Here is a 17,247-nt window from a genome sequence, read left to right on the forward strand (position 1 = left end):
TTATAAAAATGTTACGAATCATTCCAAACCCACATTATCACTGCCAGAGCGGTAGATGGCTCTGTCACCAGGTTTGATGAAGCTGGCCCAGCGAATCAAACGATGAAGACCGCGTGTGCTCCCGTTCTGCCTTTCGCTCTACTGCCTGCCTCCATTGATGAGAACACTTGAGATTTGTTCATTTGTTTCGAGATGGAAGAACCAGAAACACCACCTTCATCTTCGAGTGATCGTGAAAGTGAGGGTGAGGAAGGAGACCACCCCTGGCCCTACTTAGAGTCCATGTTTTCATTTGTCGGAGTGAAAGACAATTCATATAGATTGAAGTGCGTAACTGTTAGCCTTCATGAGGACGCCGACGCACTGAATCATTCGTTCTTTGTTTAAAAAGTTTAAAGTTACTATTAGATGTAATGTTATTACCTTGACAAACTATACATCATTAAAATTATATAAGACTCAAGTTTCAGTATTTGAGCACTATTTTATTCTGAGAAACTTATAGGGACAGTTACGTCTTAATTTGTGTCAGAAGTTATATATCAGGAAAAAATAGTCGATACCTATAATATGAATTATGAGCGTCAGCCGCTCCCATTCAGAAAAAAACTCCTGTGCTGTCGTCATGAAAGCGCTTGACCAAACAACGTCCCTCAGGGCTTTTAGCTCAAAATTGTGCAGATTTTGACAAATATTGATAGATTTAATAGGTTTAAAGGCCGTGTTGCAGGTTTTTTTTTTCATCGAATTTGTGCTATTTACTTGTTGGTAATAAACATTTAAACTGTTATCCATTGTATTTTATGTCGTTGAGTATCACAAAGCGGAATATAATACGAAAAAGTAGAGCGGTTTGCAACGACTCTCCTTTCCCCCACAATGCCATTACGTCACGTTGGGGAGAGAATTTACCAAAGCCCGCGGCCCGCATTGAGAGTGACTAGAGAGACGAGTAGCAGACGAGAGTATTCAGATAACGTTAGCGCAGATTATAGATAAATAAATAGATATAGATAGACAGACAGATAAATAGATAGATAGATAGGCTAGTATAGAGAGATAGGCAGACAGCCAGATAGCATAACGTTAGCAATAGCATAGATAGCTAGCAGCTAAATAGATAAATATATAGAAATATATAACGTTAGGTAGATTGACAATGGTGAACTACTGTTTGTGCTGGGTGTAAAAACTCTGGATGCTGAGTGAGGCACGTCACATCTGGTCGCGGGGTGAGCTCGACCAGCGACCAAAACACACTCACTTCCCTACAGCACAACAAGCTTTCCAACGCAGTTTCCATGGGACGGCACCGCCGCTGGCGCCCACACAAGCACCTGCCAAACACAGCGACAGACACGCGGCGGCTACGTTTGCAACAACATTTTCACCGGAGGAAGAGATAAACGCTTAGAAACACCCATATAGCTAGCATGATGCCTTCTATTTCTAGATGAAAAGAAAAAAAAAGTGTGGTTATTGTGCACTGCTGCTCGTAGACTAGCTCCAGTGCTCATTGCTGCGTTGTTAAATGATAGCAACTCACCAGAACACTTCACCAACTCTCCACTCATTCTCCTCGGACCATGCATTTAATTATTAAGTATTTACGACATTGTGGTGGCGTTTAATTGCGTTCAACTCGTAAATACGATCTATACGAGATGGCTTGAACGCACCATAATACTAGGCTGAGGCTACCTTTCCTCCACTTCTCCCCAACGTGACGTCATCACCGAGTTGCGTAAAAAAACCGTTAATACCAAAAACGTAAAAAACTGGTCTTTAAGGCCATTTTTGGGACATTTTAAAAATGATATACATATCTTGAGTGATTTATGTACCCATTAATCGACAGTGGTTGTTAACCTGCAACATGGCCTTTAAGTCAGATTTCTATAGAGAGGAATAATATTTATTTAAATTATAACCAAAATGGGCAGATGTAATCATTATGAGCGCTGGATACTCTGATGTACTGTGTTTTCAATACTGGCAGCCTGAGGGCGCCCTATGCACATTTAGTCCATATAAGGAACACATGAAGAAGAGCCATTCCAGGAACTCCCTGACATAAACAAAGCTTCCAGAGATCAGTTACATGCTGATAAATACCCAATAAGCTGTGGAGAAAAAAGGCACAAGCAGGGAAGAGAAGACAGGGATGCTTTAAAAGGGGAAGGGACATATTTGATCTGTTTTAAGGTGCTCTTTTACATTCCTGTCTTTGCCAAATTAATTGTGAGTGTCCTAAACATTTGAAATAATATAAACAATATGATGTTCAAACTTTTGACTGTTTTCTTTAATAACTTTATAACACAATACTTGTACTTTTACTTTCAGTACTTGAGTAGTACATTTTAAAATAAACTACTTGCAATACTTAAGTACAAAAAATGTTGAATACTTTAGTACTTCTACTTAAGTATTCTGCTTAAAGAGCACTTCAACTTCTACTCAAGTCACTTTTTTGATAGAGCACTTGTACTTTTACTCAAGTCTGGGTCTCTAGTACTTTATACATCTCTGGTGATAAGTTTTGTGTGCGCAGCAACACACATCCAAAGCGCGCACCCAACACCGCGTCTCACAGTGCACGAATATTCTTTCACGTCTTCCTGAGCTTGAACGGACATATTCACACAAAATTGTCAATATGCCCGTCTTGTCGAGTATCATCGTAAACATAGTCAGTTATGTCTCAAGTGAACCTGTGAGAGATAAAATGCATTTGTAACAGTATATTAGATCTGTGCAGCTCGTAAAGTGACAGCAGCCTAATATTTCTGCAGCTGTTTGTTTTTATATGTTAATCAAACAAGAAACAGGAAAAAACTGCTCTTGACTAAAGAACTGTAATACGGGTTAATCTATATTTATACAGTGAAACTATGCAGTTATATTTTATATTTGATTACCATCTCTGTACCTGAAAATCTAGTTTAGACCTACATGAAAAACCTGAAAATAACTGTTTATTTCATTTGTATATGTTTTTTCTGTTATGTGCTTATTTCTGCTATTGCTTGTAATTGGATTATTTGTTCTTTTTTTTTTTCTTTTTTTTACTTACTGTCTTTATTTATATTACATTTATACGAGTTAGGCTAGTAATAAAATATTTTTAAAAAACTGTATTAAGACTGATTAAGTTTTTTTTTTTTTCAGTGTTCATTCAATTCACTGCTCATGTCCAGCTCTTGGATTTGTCCGTTTGAATTCTCGTAATTTTATGTGAACCTGGTCCTTTGCAGCCACAAAAAGCTGAAGTGAGAAATACACAGACAGAAGCACACCCACACAGCTCTGCTCCGCTGAGGCCTGTCTCCTTATCACAGGTCTGTGGAGAGCTCTTCCTCTGTGGCAGACTGTGGTCTGCAGGCGAAGTTTACTGAAAGCATAGTGCAAACATGCAGCACAGTCTGAAACATGATGATAACTCAGAAACCTGCAGGACAGGAGAAGCTGTGCTAATAGACTGAGCATAGACTGAGCAGGGGAGAGTGGGTAAGCTGTGCCACTTCTTTAAAGGTTGTCCTTTAGGCATGAAGAAATTAGATCTAATACTAAAACTAATATGCCTAAATATATTTCAACTGAAATTAGAATAAAGTGTCAGCAAATTAATCTTTGGGGAATATTTGAATGATTTACATTGCAAATAAAACATTAATCCAAATGAGAGAAGGGGAAAAAAAACAATTAACCAATGCATAATCTAGGGCTGTCAAAAGATTAATCGCGATTAATCGCATCCAAAATAAAAGTTTGTTTTTAATAATATATGTGTGTGTACTGTGTATAATAAAATTTGTATATATATATATATATATATAAATACACACACATGCATGTATATATTTAAGAAAAATGTGTTATTTATATATATAAAAAAAATTCTATTTATATATAATATAAACTATATAAATATATAAACAGTATATGTATGCAAATATTTCTTAAATATATACATGCATGTGTGTGTATTTATATATACAAAATAATTATACACAGTCAGAGCCGGACAGTAACTGAGTACATTTACTTGAGTACAGTACTTAAGTACAATTTTGAGGGATCTGTACTTTACTCGAGTATCATTTTTGGGGAGTACTCATGACTTTACTCAAGTGCATTTGAGAGGCAAATATTGTACTCTTTACTCCACTACATTTCTATCCATAACTGTGAGTACCCGTTACATCTTCTAAAAAAAATTTTTAAAAAAGGAAAAAAGAAACATCTCGGAAACCCTCTCAAATGTGATTGGATTGTGCAGGCACCACTGATTGGGACAGCCTATCAGCAATCACCTTCAGCTTTCCGCCAAAGTCAACTCCATGGTCAGATTTAGATAAGAGACGAAACCATGGACGAAACAATGGATGAAGCCCATCCCGGGAGCGATATTTTTTTTCCCAGGATGGTAGGGGAAGACTCATGAATATTCATTAGGGAAGTCATCCCTGATTGGTCTTAACCCCAGTGACGGGTAGGTTTAGGGGCTGGGTTAGGGAGGTCATAAGACCCCCAGTGATGGGTAGGTTTAGGGGTGGGGTTAGGGGTAGGTCATCAGACCAATCAGGGATGACTTCCCTAATGAATATTCATGAGTCTTCCCCTACCATCCTGGGAAAAAAAAATATTGCATCCCGGGAATGTGCCAACCCGTGGCCCCACCTCGCCAGACTATTTCAATTTTCTGAACAAGTTAATGATAGTTTTCGCTTTGCTGTGTTTGCTGTGTTTACCAGTGTAAGCACTGTGGCAGTAGTAATGCAATATTTTAAAAAATGTACTCTTGTACTCTTGATACTCAAGTACTTTTAAAAACAAGTACTTTAGTACTTTTACTTAAGTAGACATCTGACTGTCGTACTTTTACTTGTACTTGAGTAAAATTTAGCAAGGGGTATCTGTACTTTTACTCAAGTAATGTAGCTGTGTACTCTGTCCGCCTCTGTACACAGTACACACACATATATTATGTAAACACAAACTTTTATTTTGGATGCGATTAATCACGATTAATCTTTTGACAGCCCTAGCATAATCTGACATTTCCATAAACCAGCCAGGAAATGTTTTAATAATCAAAATATTTTAATGTAATGCAACAATTTTCAACATTTTGAAATTGCAGTAATACATTTTACCCCACAGCTAACATTTTGGGCAAAATGCAACATTTAATAATTCATGGCTTATTTTTTAGCCAAATAATTTACATTTGTAATTATAACAAATCAACAATTTTTACCATCATGTAAAGTCTATTTTTACATTTTGCTTTGAACATAAAATTTATGATTACCTGCCATTCTAGGAAACTGATTTTGCAATACAAAATAAATAAATAATAATTCTAGCAGTATATGATTTTATGGCCATGTGTCTAAAAATGAAATACAGTTTGGTTTGATAGATTAAGGAAGTGACCCATCTTACCCCACTCCCCACTACTTTGTTTGCTCAAACAGACTAGTGCACTAATGTAACAGAAGACACAAAGCAATGATAACAGTTTAATGTCTGCGAGAGTTTTAATGTACTTGATTGAACTGAACTACATTGCAGTGTCGTCGTTAGACAAAGCTTGGCTGCGGAAAAATGAGAGAACATAAAAACGATTTATTTAAAGCCATTTGTAGAGAGCACCCCGCAAAACCCTGATGATATCACTGCACAGCCTTTCTCTCTCCTTTTGAGACAGAGGGCGACTGCATGGGAGAGAAAATCAATCAAGAGCGCAGTGTGAGTAAACACTTCAGGGAGGCACAGCCACAGATGCAAGCGCTATGGACAAGTCACGTCTGCCAACCCCCCCAAACCAGCTAGACACACACACGCAATGAAATGGGTTGTGAAACGAGAGAATGCATCTCCTCTCGAGAAAGGACGCAAGCTGTCGTCACTCCTGCTCAAAGCGAAAACAGCGAGAGAGACAGTGTGCGTAAATTCTCGAGACATTGCCGTTAGGGCTGCACGATTACTCAAATTTGTAATCGCGATTACAGTTACGGATTCCACAATTATGTAATCGTTCATAGGCACAATTAGAAGAAAAAAAAAACAGTGCACTTACATTATTCTGTGTGCTTAAGATGTGTGTTTTATTTCTCTACAGCTTATCTTAAGGTTTTTCTCCCCCCATTGTTTTAATTGTAGTTTTAGTATAACATTATAATACCATGCATATTTTTACTTTTTTTTATATTTGACATTTGAGGCTTAATGCTAGAAAAAAGCAATACAAGTTTTTCAGGAAGAGTGTTTTCAAAACATCATTCAAAGTAAATTGTGATAGTCGTAATTAATAATCGCAATTACAATTTCAAGGGAATAATCAACAATTATGATTTTTGTCATAATGCCCTAATTGCAGTACTAGGGCTCCAATTACTGACAATTGTAGATTATTTCTCTTGACACAAACTGTTATTATTATTTTTTTTACAAATTATACATGGGAAGCGAGCAACACAACAACACTAGAACACTCATCCTGTTATAATGAATGAAGGCTTCATTGTAAGTTCACATTTTTTCATAAGAGACCCTGCAGTTCAGCATGAGCTCATCGACTGTCCACACACAGGGTTCTGGACTCTGTACAGAATGACTCTCTTATTTACACATTGAGTTGTTTATAACCCAAGTGAATACGGTCACACTCTCTGCATAAGCAAGGAGGGCAACATATCAAAATTGAAAATAACCAACTAGGCTTTTCACTTTGGTACTAAAGCTTCTTTTTAAGTGTCAAGGGATGTTTCTTCAGCTTTCATTTTCAAGTGTCACCGCAAATAGAAGCATGAATCACTAACATGTAGACCAGACTACTTCCATCTCACTCAATAAGACAATCAAAACACCTCTGATTAGTTAATGCGTTCATGCACATGATAATAACATTATTGGTTATGAAAGATTACTGATAATATGCAGAATTGCAGATAGTATTTTGTCTAAATTAATCAAGATAATAACTAAAACCAATGACTTTAAATGCTACAAGTGAATTTAGGCATCACAACATTATAATGTACAGTATGAGAAATGGATTTTAATTTTGAAATCTGCTAAAGATCACATTTAACAGTGTTATTAAATTGTTTGTGTTTTTGAAGATTAACTTTAAGTGAGCATTATGTCAAAGGTAATCTAAATTAAATGTAGCCTACAATTAAATATTCAATATCCAAAATATTTGCTGAAAACTGATATGGTAACGATTTATTGTTCACTTTGGCCAGTATGAGTTGTTTTTAATTGTGCTACAAAAATGAATAAATGGATTAAAAAATTCCCTTTGTCATAATGGCAGTAGATTTAAACAGAATGCTGTAATCGTCACGTCGGAATTAGTTCACTTTTAAAATTAATTGTGTAGCAAAGCAGCAATCACACAACAAAATCCTCATATTGCATCATTATATGGTATCATGTATAATTATTTAAGTCTTCAGTGGTCTTCACATCGGATACCTACACCCTTCTTTCCAAGTCACAGCATTGTTGTTAAGCATCATGCTATGTAGTTGTAAATTAGTTGCAAAATGCCTGGTTCTTAAACTCTGGAGACCAGCTACATAAACATGAACACCATTAGGGTTGGTTTCCCATCGACTGAGAAGCGATACAAGCTCAACATGCCGCAAATGAGGACTTAGCATTGCAGAATGAGGTCTGTGGAGACGTTTAGGACAGCAATAGCTGAGCCTGAGCAAGCAAGCTGTTCTATCCCCTAAAGCAAACCTAAACATAATTTATCAGATAATCTGACTACGGTGACAGTTTGCAAGTAAACAGAGTTGGCGAATGGGAATATAAAAATATTTGCCATATCCTAAAAAAAATGTAATAATAATGAATATTATTTAGAATTGTTTACGATTAAAATAAAATAAAATAAAATAAAAATGAGAAAGCAAAAAAAACATTGCTTGTTGCTGAATCATGTTGTGATTAGCCTGTTAGCTTAGCGATTAACACTGGCCACTTGCTGATTTAGATAAGATGCCTTTCATGCTGTCAAGCATCAAGTTAAAGATTAACAAAAAGCAAAGAGGTGAAATTGAGCAAGCAGTTTTTTATGGTTTTAGTTTTATAACTATAATAACTGTACTCTGTTGTGGCCTTATGAGTCCCATTGCAAAAAAGTTTGCTACAATGAAGGCTACGGCTAATCGTGACAGAAATTCTGTAACACTGATAGGAAAAGATTCAATTAGTCAAATACTGCAGATGTAACATATTACTGGAACTGGCCTGTCCGCTATAGTGGAATTGTTTTGCACGGACTGCATTAGCAGGCCCAACTCAGTGCTGTTCCTTTAGACAAGTCTGGCTCTGATACCTTTTGGCTAAGGATGACCCATTTCCATAAAACACTATCTGTACTCAGAGAAGGCCAGAAGCACTGTCAAATGTACACGCTAACAGCAGGGCATCCAGCACACGCACGCCAGGTTTTTCCTCCAATACGCACATCAGAAGACATTTCAGAGTCATAAAGCACAGAATGAGGTCACCAGTCATCATCTCACTAACCTTTCACTACTGCAACATGTGCTCAATTTCATCTTCGTCTCAAAGCTTAGCCAACTGTTTAGGGGGCCTTTAGCCCCCCAAAAATCTGTGAAACTTTAAAGTTATAATTATAAATTATCCTTCCTTATGGTATATGTGGCGTACGGGTTATGGGCCAAATACAGTGATATAAGTGTTCTGTGTTCAGAATAGTGGTCGACCGATATGGGATTTTTAATGGCCGATGCCGATGCCGATATTGAGAAAGCAATCTGGCCGATTGGCCGATATGAGGCCGATACAATACATGTGAATACAGTAAATGAGAGACATAAAGAATATTGGTGAAACTAAATGAACATTTATTGTACATACTATTTATGCAAAATTCTTTTTGCAATAAAAAATATTTACTAAGAAATTAAAATGTAAACAAAAAGGTAAGGTAACACTTCAATAAATAAAGTTTTAGTGCAACTTCTTGTCTGCTTTAATATTTACAGTCATTTTTTCAGTCACATAAATAATTACTGCTGCTTACTGCAGGTTACAAATAACATTTACCATTAATGAACCAATCTAAACAATATTCATAAATTAATGACAAAATAGTATGTGAGATTACATACATTTTATGTACAACATAGTTAAATATAAATCTCACATAGTTTATTTACACTATTTACTTTAAAATAGTTTAAATAGTTCAACCTTTTTTTAAGGTTGTTTTACTTCAAGTATATTTAAATAATAATGATTTATGCGTTTAGTTTTGCTTGTTTGTTTCTTTAGAACGTTGCAAGCCGTCACATGTATTTGCATGACATACATGAACATATGAAAATGTATACTACACACGATATTACGCCAATCATGGATAAATACAGTATATAGTGAATAACATTTTCAAGGATTTATTTTCAAACGTAATATTATTACATAGTGTTCTCCTCTCATCCACCTCACGCGACCAACTGATCTGTAATGCACGCGACCCAGCTTTTCCGTGCACGCGAGTCCGTTGGAAAACAGCGTCTAGTTTAAATGTAACCCGAGAACAACGCGCGTATCTGAGGGACAGCCAGTTACAGGATTTTTGACTGTTTGTGAGGTAAAATGTTTTCAGTTTTGTTTGAATTTGTTTATATCACATCTGTGACCCCCACTGGAGCTACCGCTGGGCTGCGGATCTGACATATCACGATACTGTTTGAATAGACTCTGCTGCACGCCGGAGTGTTTTTGTGTGTAACACAATGTAGCGTCAGGTTAGAAAGCGAATGCCAATGGTCATTTACTGTGTCTGTCAGATGTCTGTTTCACTTCTGAGTGGCTTGTTTTACGGTGCTGGGCGGAGCAGAGCGAGTGTATTCAGTTCATTCACGCTCGCTCTGTTCGCGTCAGTGGAAAAAAGCGCTAATGCACAGTCACAAACTGTTTTGAAATATATCAGCCAAACGGAAAGATTTATCGGCCGATGCCGATATCTAAAAAATTCCAAATATCGGCCGATATATCGGCCTCGGCGATATATCGGTCGACCACTAGTTCAGAAACTGCCACAAACTGTTAAATAATATACATCTACAGACAAAAAGTTTGGAGAAGGTCAGAAAGTTGTTTTCTGAAACTTTCATTTGAATGATTTCACTATTAAAAAATATTAAAACAGAAAACAGTTCTATTAAATGGGAATAATATTTCACAGAATAACTATTTATTACTGTTTTTTCACTGTGTTTAAATGCAGCCTCGGTGAGAACAAGAGACTTCTTAAAAGAAAAAATTATTCCGACCCCAAACTTTTGAACAGTGTATATTCAATATAGTGTGATAGCAATACATTAATAATATCTACTAAAAAGCAACATATGGTATCAATACATTGTGCTCAATGTCAAGTCAAGAAAGATTCAAACCCACATCCTTTCACACTTTTTCACATCAGCACGGCGAGAAGCTGAGCCCCTAAAAGAGTGAAATCCAAGAATCACCCCCGTCTCAATGTTACATCCCCTCTTTACCTCCACTCACATTCACACAACACAGCTCTCTCTTCAACTGTGTAACCAAACCTCCATTCCAGTTTCGGTTCTCTTCAGCACACGCGTCTGTAACTCGACCAACATCCCAGTTTCTATAGTTCTGTTCAGCGCACGTCTCTTTATCACGATGTAATCTGCCTGTTTCCTTTGTGCCCCTGTTATCCGATCTAAAGCCAGTCACTTTACATCCTGGGCCATTATACCATCCGCCACTTAATATAGTTTAATGTCTCTGACTTCATTAAGGGACGGAAGCAAGTGGACAACTAACTCATTACTCCAGCCTAATTCCGAAGTTCTGCCGGCTGCTCTATTGAACCATTTCCACATTCTGCATGTTTTTCAATATAAAACAAGTTTTACTACCACAATACTTGCCTATAAAACTCCGGCCATCACAAAACATCAATTTAGATCATCGTCTCTCAACTGGCACAGATCAGAAAATTGTGATATTGCATTTAGGTCCTTGCGCTTGAAGGCAAAATGATTCATTGCTAAATATGACAGGCGAAGAGAAAGAAAAAGATAGACAGAAAAAAACAGGAGGAGGGAAAGAGAGGGAGAGAATGATAGCAAGGGAGTTGTGAAGAGCAAAGATGAAAGGAAATCAAAGTAGAATCCCAATGCGTGGAGAAGGGGATCTCCTGTGATTAATCATCCTCCAGCCCAGTATGAGGAGAAATAATCTTGTTAATGTCAACAAAGCCGAATATACGCTCCAAATGCAGTTTTAAGATGTGGGATTTCAAGATGGCAGCATAAAGATGATGTCACGCTATCTGATAGACGGCCTAACGATAAAGAACATGCGACGTCGACCGATGGGCCACAGATCAAATGGCCGTAATGGGCTTTAATTTCATTTCAGATCAGCGTGGAACACAGGCTCAATAGTCTGTCAACATCTCCTACAGATATTACCCCCAATTGAATGAGAAATCACAGAGAACATAATTGTGGTGAATTTGCTAGCCGGTGGACCATGAGCTGGAGATCTGCATCTCCACCACAGCAAAAAGACTCTGGAGCAAATGTAATTACAGCCCAGCTGCCTCTGTTAGACAAACACATGGTTGGAACTTCCAACGTTAGTTCACCCAAAAATATAAATTCTGACATTCTTTACTCGCCCTCATTTTGTGCCAAACCTGTATGACTTTTTTCACCAGAACATCAAAGAAAATACATAATTTTTTTCTGTTTTATATTAGACACAGAACATCCTACTTACTAATACTATTCAAAACGTGCCTATTTTGGTGCCATTTCCACATATAAGCTCTTTTGCTTTACTTTTTCAAAAGTATATTATGCTGATCTCATCTGTCTACTGCTCCACCGCCGCACACAGGACAGTTCCCCTTTCTGTCTGGCTATATTCCCTGATGTTTCAGTTCCTCACCTGAAACTCAAGTGAAACCGTTCCAGTTACTAAATGTGCACATCCAGGGTTATTACAGTTAGGCTAACTAAAACTAAACCAAAAAATATGACTGAAATAAAATATAAAAAGTAGGGCTGTCAAACGATTAATCACATCCAAAATAAAAGTTTGTTTTTACATAATATATGTGTGTGTATGGTGTATAATTATTTTCTATATATAAATACACACACATGCATGTATATATTTAAGAAATATTTGCATGTATATACTGTGTATATATATTTATATTATATATAATTTATATTATATATAAATATTTTATATATAAATAACACATTTTTCTTAAATATATATGCATGTGTGTGTATTTATATATAGAAAATAATTATACTCCATACACACACATATATTATGTAAACACAAACTTTTATTTTGGATGCGATTAATCGCGATTAATCGTTTGACAGCCCTAATAAAAAGATTTTATTTCAGCTAGTTGCCAACATTTCTCATTTTCGTAACTTTAGATTGATGTACTAAAATAACTAAAACTGATATAAAAACCTAAACTTATAGACATAGGCTATCTAAAAAAAATAAAAATAAAAAAAAGTAATAAAAATGACAAAACAGAACAAAATGACTAAAAAATGTTATAAATTAAGATGAAAATGGAAAAATATAAAATAAAAACAAATTCAAAATATTAAAACTATAATAGTAATTATTGATGTATTATTTTAATTTAATACTTTGAAGCAGCTTTGATACAATCTGTATTGTGAAAAGCGCTATATAAATAAACTTGACTTGACTTGACTTAATGATACTAAAATTACACTGGCACATCAGCCAGTTCCAGATAGCTTAACAGGGGGAGGTTTTTGTTTTAGGTCACATTCAACAAAAATAGAAGACAGAAATCACAAACTATGCCAATAATAACTCTTACCATATATATACACATAAACAACAACATTCTCTTTATAATAGTACTTAAGATACACTTTAAAAGCACATATGTTTGCCCACCCAAATGCACATGGAGGAAGTGTTCAGAAAACAATGAAAGCAATGCAATTCTGTATAGCGGCACAAAAATTTTACTTGAGCTGAGTGAGCTTCCGCTATGCATTCAGGGATGTCAATGTATGGATTACAGGTAGGGCTGCACAATTAATCGCAATGAAACCACACGCGATTTGGCAAAGGCTGCGATTATTTTCTCCGCAGCTTGTCAGTGCGGTGTGGCTGATCGGTAGTAAACGCTGCTCCATCTGAACACCAGAGGGCGCTCTCATGCAGACACACCAAATATGCCCCGCGGAAGTACAAACACCACATCATTCCAGGAAATCCCTACTATGGGCATCATATTATCGCTGTAGTTGAATAAACAGAGGATTGAAACGCTTTGATTGATTAAACATGCCTTATTCTGTGTAAGAAGCCACATCATCTCACAGTATGATGCTCAACTGTCGTTATGAAGTGAGTTTGGAGTAAAAGCATGTTATTAAATGTTGTCTTTTGTTGGACAAGAGGTTCATAAATGCTTCTCATGTTTGGAAAGGTGTGTTGCTTTTTCAAATGCACATTATAAGTGACTCAGACTCACAGCGCTTTCAGATGGAGCAGCGTTTACAGAGCCGTACATCGATGACAAGCTGCACATTCAAAATAATCGCAGCCTTCGCGATTTCATAATCGCGGTAAGCCAAATCAGTGCGATTTTGTGTAAATTGCGATTAATCGTGCAGCCCTAATTACAGGTGTCTGCGTACTAGAATGATCATAATCAGCAAACCAAATTTAAACTATCTAGACCAGTAAATTGTACTATTTCTAATAACTTAAGGGGTGGTCACACTATATATACACTATACTCCTTCAGAGCATGACGTCATATCATGACCGCTGCAGTATCCGAAGAAAGTTTGCATGCTCAAAGTCAAGTGTGACCGTGGCTTTAGACCTGTAATCTTGAAGAGCAATCTATAAACTCAACAAACAGCTTAAGGTTAGACATGAGATGAGCTGGAAAGGTTACAAAACATTATTTGTTTGCACTCGTTTCTATTTGAGATGAATGTATTAAAATATGGCCTTAAAGGTCCCGCCTCGTCTACAGGCCCTCTGGAGATCCCCATTAACCCAAATGTCAATATCAGAGTGCTTCACAAGTGCTAACGGAGGGTCTTAATCTAATCCATTACCGATGACCCTGGACAACAGTCCTAGATTTTCCCTCAGAAGTTTTCACTCTCCCAAGCTCTCATGTCAGACGTTGCCCCAATGATGGTCAACAGCACTCTTAACTGTTATTCAGTGCGTCATACGACTTATAATTCAGTTCCACCCTCTCTTCGACATAGCATGTCCAGGAAAGCGAGTCGGCTGCTGGGTTACCGAGAAACAATGGCATTCCTGTGCTCTGTGATGCCAGGTGCCGGCAGGAACACGATCCCTTCCATCTGTCCGTCTGTTCTGGCAAGCGCTCGGCCAGGCCCGGGCAGCAGCTAGGGAGAGTCACAAAATGGGACTATTGTTCCAAAGCCTCTTGGAGGAACACACTAAATACCACCCCCCCCCCCACACACACACACACACACACACACACACACACACACACACATACACACACTTCCCCAACACAAACGTCGACAAACACACATCAGCATAAACACACATCAGCATAAACACGCACATCAGGAATGAAGCTAAAGACAAACGCACAGTAGAGTGTCGGACGCAGAGCCGCTGCCACTGTCAGCCCAACAACATGCGCCTCACACGCATCTGCAGTTCAGCTGAAGTCTTGCTGAGGGGGAAAACAGCATGCTGCGCTGCACAGCCCAGTCCCATGGAATATGATTCATTTCCTATAAATGTAGGACCCGACAGCCTCTCCTCTCCAAGACAACTCAGCACTGAGCTACTTTCAAATCTGCCTGACCTTATTGCCAAGAACATTATATTTTTAATGACTTTTTGGATTTTCAATTCGAAGCCACGATGAAACGGAAGTAGCAACATATCTTTTCATCCATATTGTGATATAGTCTAAATCTGAGTATGGTGGATTATCCAAACAGAAAAAAAAATGTAGGTTGGGAACTTCTATTCAAGGTTGTTGATTGGATTTTAAGATGTGGCTGTTTTGGGCGATTGTGGAGGGGCGGGGTTTAAGCAGACTAAATGATTGGAGAAGTCCGGTATACATCACCAGAGAGTCATTTTCACTGAAAGATTGAGATATGACATTTTAATTAAACATTACAACATCAAAAAACTATATAAAATAAAAATACATGGATGAATCGTTCATAATAAGATCTATAATTAATTAATGATTAATTAATCATTGTACTAATCTACTCATTTTACAAAGGAAAAAACTTCTGCATCAAAACCTATTTGCAATTTAGCAAAATATGATGTCTGTTTATAGATTTTGCTACAGAATGAATTTTCCACTTCCTATTAAAAAAGGCCACCATTATTATAATAATTGATATTTTTCCATTAAGATGATCTCTATCAAATTAATTCTTAGAATGCCAGGGTTATTATTATAACCATTTGAAATTTACATCTCATGTTCCTTTTCTTTTTTACTATTTTTGTGCAATACCATAGTATTTTTGTAATGTTATTGTAAGTTGAGGTTAAAGTTGAGGAAATAAAATAAAAAAAGTTTTATTGAATTAAAACAATCCTGCATAGACTAGATGCATTACCGACGCTTTGCACCTATCCTTTTAGGTTTAACGTATTCTACAAGCACAGCAACCATTTGATGCCCTCAGGCAACACTTTACCACCTCACACACTGGGACTATCAATTTCTCCCAACTAAAAACACGCATGTAGCCAGGGTCTGTCCGAAATCCACATAGCCGGTGCACTGTTTAGAGGCGAGAAGACCAGTGAAAGTAGCAGATAAATAATGGATAGCTCCTTCTATCTCCTCTGTGAAAAAACATGACAGATCAGTTCCTGCACCCTCTGCTTGTAAAGCTTCATTTCTGACTCCAGGGGCCCGCCGTCCGCCGTCTCCACGCTCTCATCTTCTAATGGTCCTACCAGTGATTACTGAGACATAAGTGCACCGTCTGTCTTGATGATCAATCATCCGCTGGATCTATAAAGACGGCCCCACCACAGAGCTCCCCAAATGTAATTAAATTTAAAAGAGTGGACGCTGCCCGATCTGCCAGCAGTTTGAGGGGCGTCGTTGGCTGTAAGCATGACTGACAACTTATTTATAGTGCTTTAGCAGCAAGCAACACAATACGTGATGATGACAACTTGGGGTGTTCGTCAAAAGCATGCTCAATTTCGTCTGTCATGTCATCAATGGACTTCTGAGAGTCACTGAGCAATAAAACAGCTCTTTTAACAGGAGAGTGCTATTCAATAATAAGCACTGCAGAATTATATAATTCAGAACAGACAAACAAGGCATCTGGAGGTCAATGTTTCCCACCACTAAATACGACAGAAGTAGAATAGGAGCAACTCACTGAGGATCAGCTCAATGATCACTTTTTAAAGTCAGCCTACTTTTGACTTTTCAACTAAGGCAGCCCTCAAAAGAGCAAATGTCTGCTGCATGCCAAGTCAATCTGAACAGCAAAGTTATGGCAAGCCCTTTCAAGTAATCCAATAGAGACTGGTAGCCTTTTTCATTTTTAATAGGCCTAACTTTTTTAGCTATTCGTTACATAGATCCTACTACCTAGTGGTAGGATGGTGACAAGTACCCTTTGAATAAATCATTAGGGCCTATCAGTACTTATTCCTTTGCTACTAGTCACTATCCCAAAATGTCAAGTAACTACTCCAATGTTTCCGGAACAAAACAAAACTGAAACAAAACATTGCCACTGAATTCTACGGGAAGCCATTTATTTCTGTCTATTCTGTATTCCAAATGTTGAAAGCACAGCACCATGTTCAGTACTGATTTCTTCATTATTAGTGACTATTTTAATAGTAATTATTATCTATTCCAATTCCCTAATAACAATTGAATAGATATTAGTACCTATTTATTAGACATTAAGATGTATTCCAATTGCTGTCACGTTTTAACTAGTGGTCAAATGTTAATGTATATGAAGAAGCCATTTTGATTAATAATTACATTCACACAGCAAAAAAACAATTACAAACAGTGACATAAGGAATGTTACTAACAACTGATACTAGACGTGTCTCATTCATGCATGAATTGTATAGGTTACCAATTCACAATAAGTTAATGAACTAACA

At 37.1% G+C, this 17,247-nt stretch overlaps 1 protein-coding gene across 2 annotated transcripts in view; it reads right to left on the reverse strand.

Moving 5' to 3' along the window:
* The window catches only part of galnt1 (UDP-N-acetyl-alpha-D-galactosamine:polypeptide N-acetylgalactosaminyltransferase 1), a 98,030-nt gene that overhangs the window by 79,921 nt on the left and 862 nt on the right, over positions 1-17,247 (reverse strand). The gene's annotated exons all lie outside the window — the stretch shown is intronic.

The sequence above is a fragment of the Squalius cephalus genome, assembly GCF_949319135.1.
Source record: "Squalius cephalus genome assembly, chromosome: 15".
Taxonomy (NCBI): domain Eukaryota; kingdom Metazoa; phylum Chordata; class Actinopteri; order Cypriniformes; family Leuciscidae; genus Squalius; species Squalius cephalus.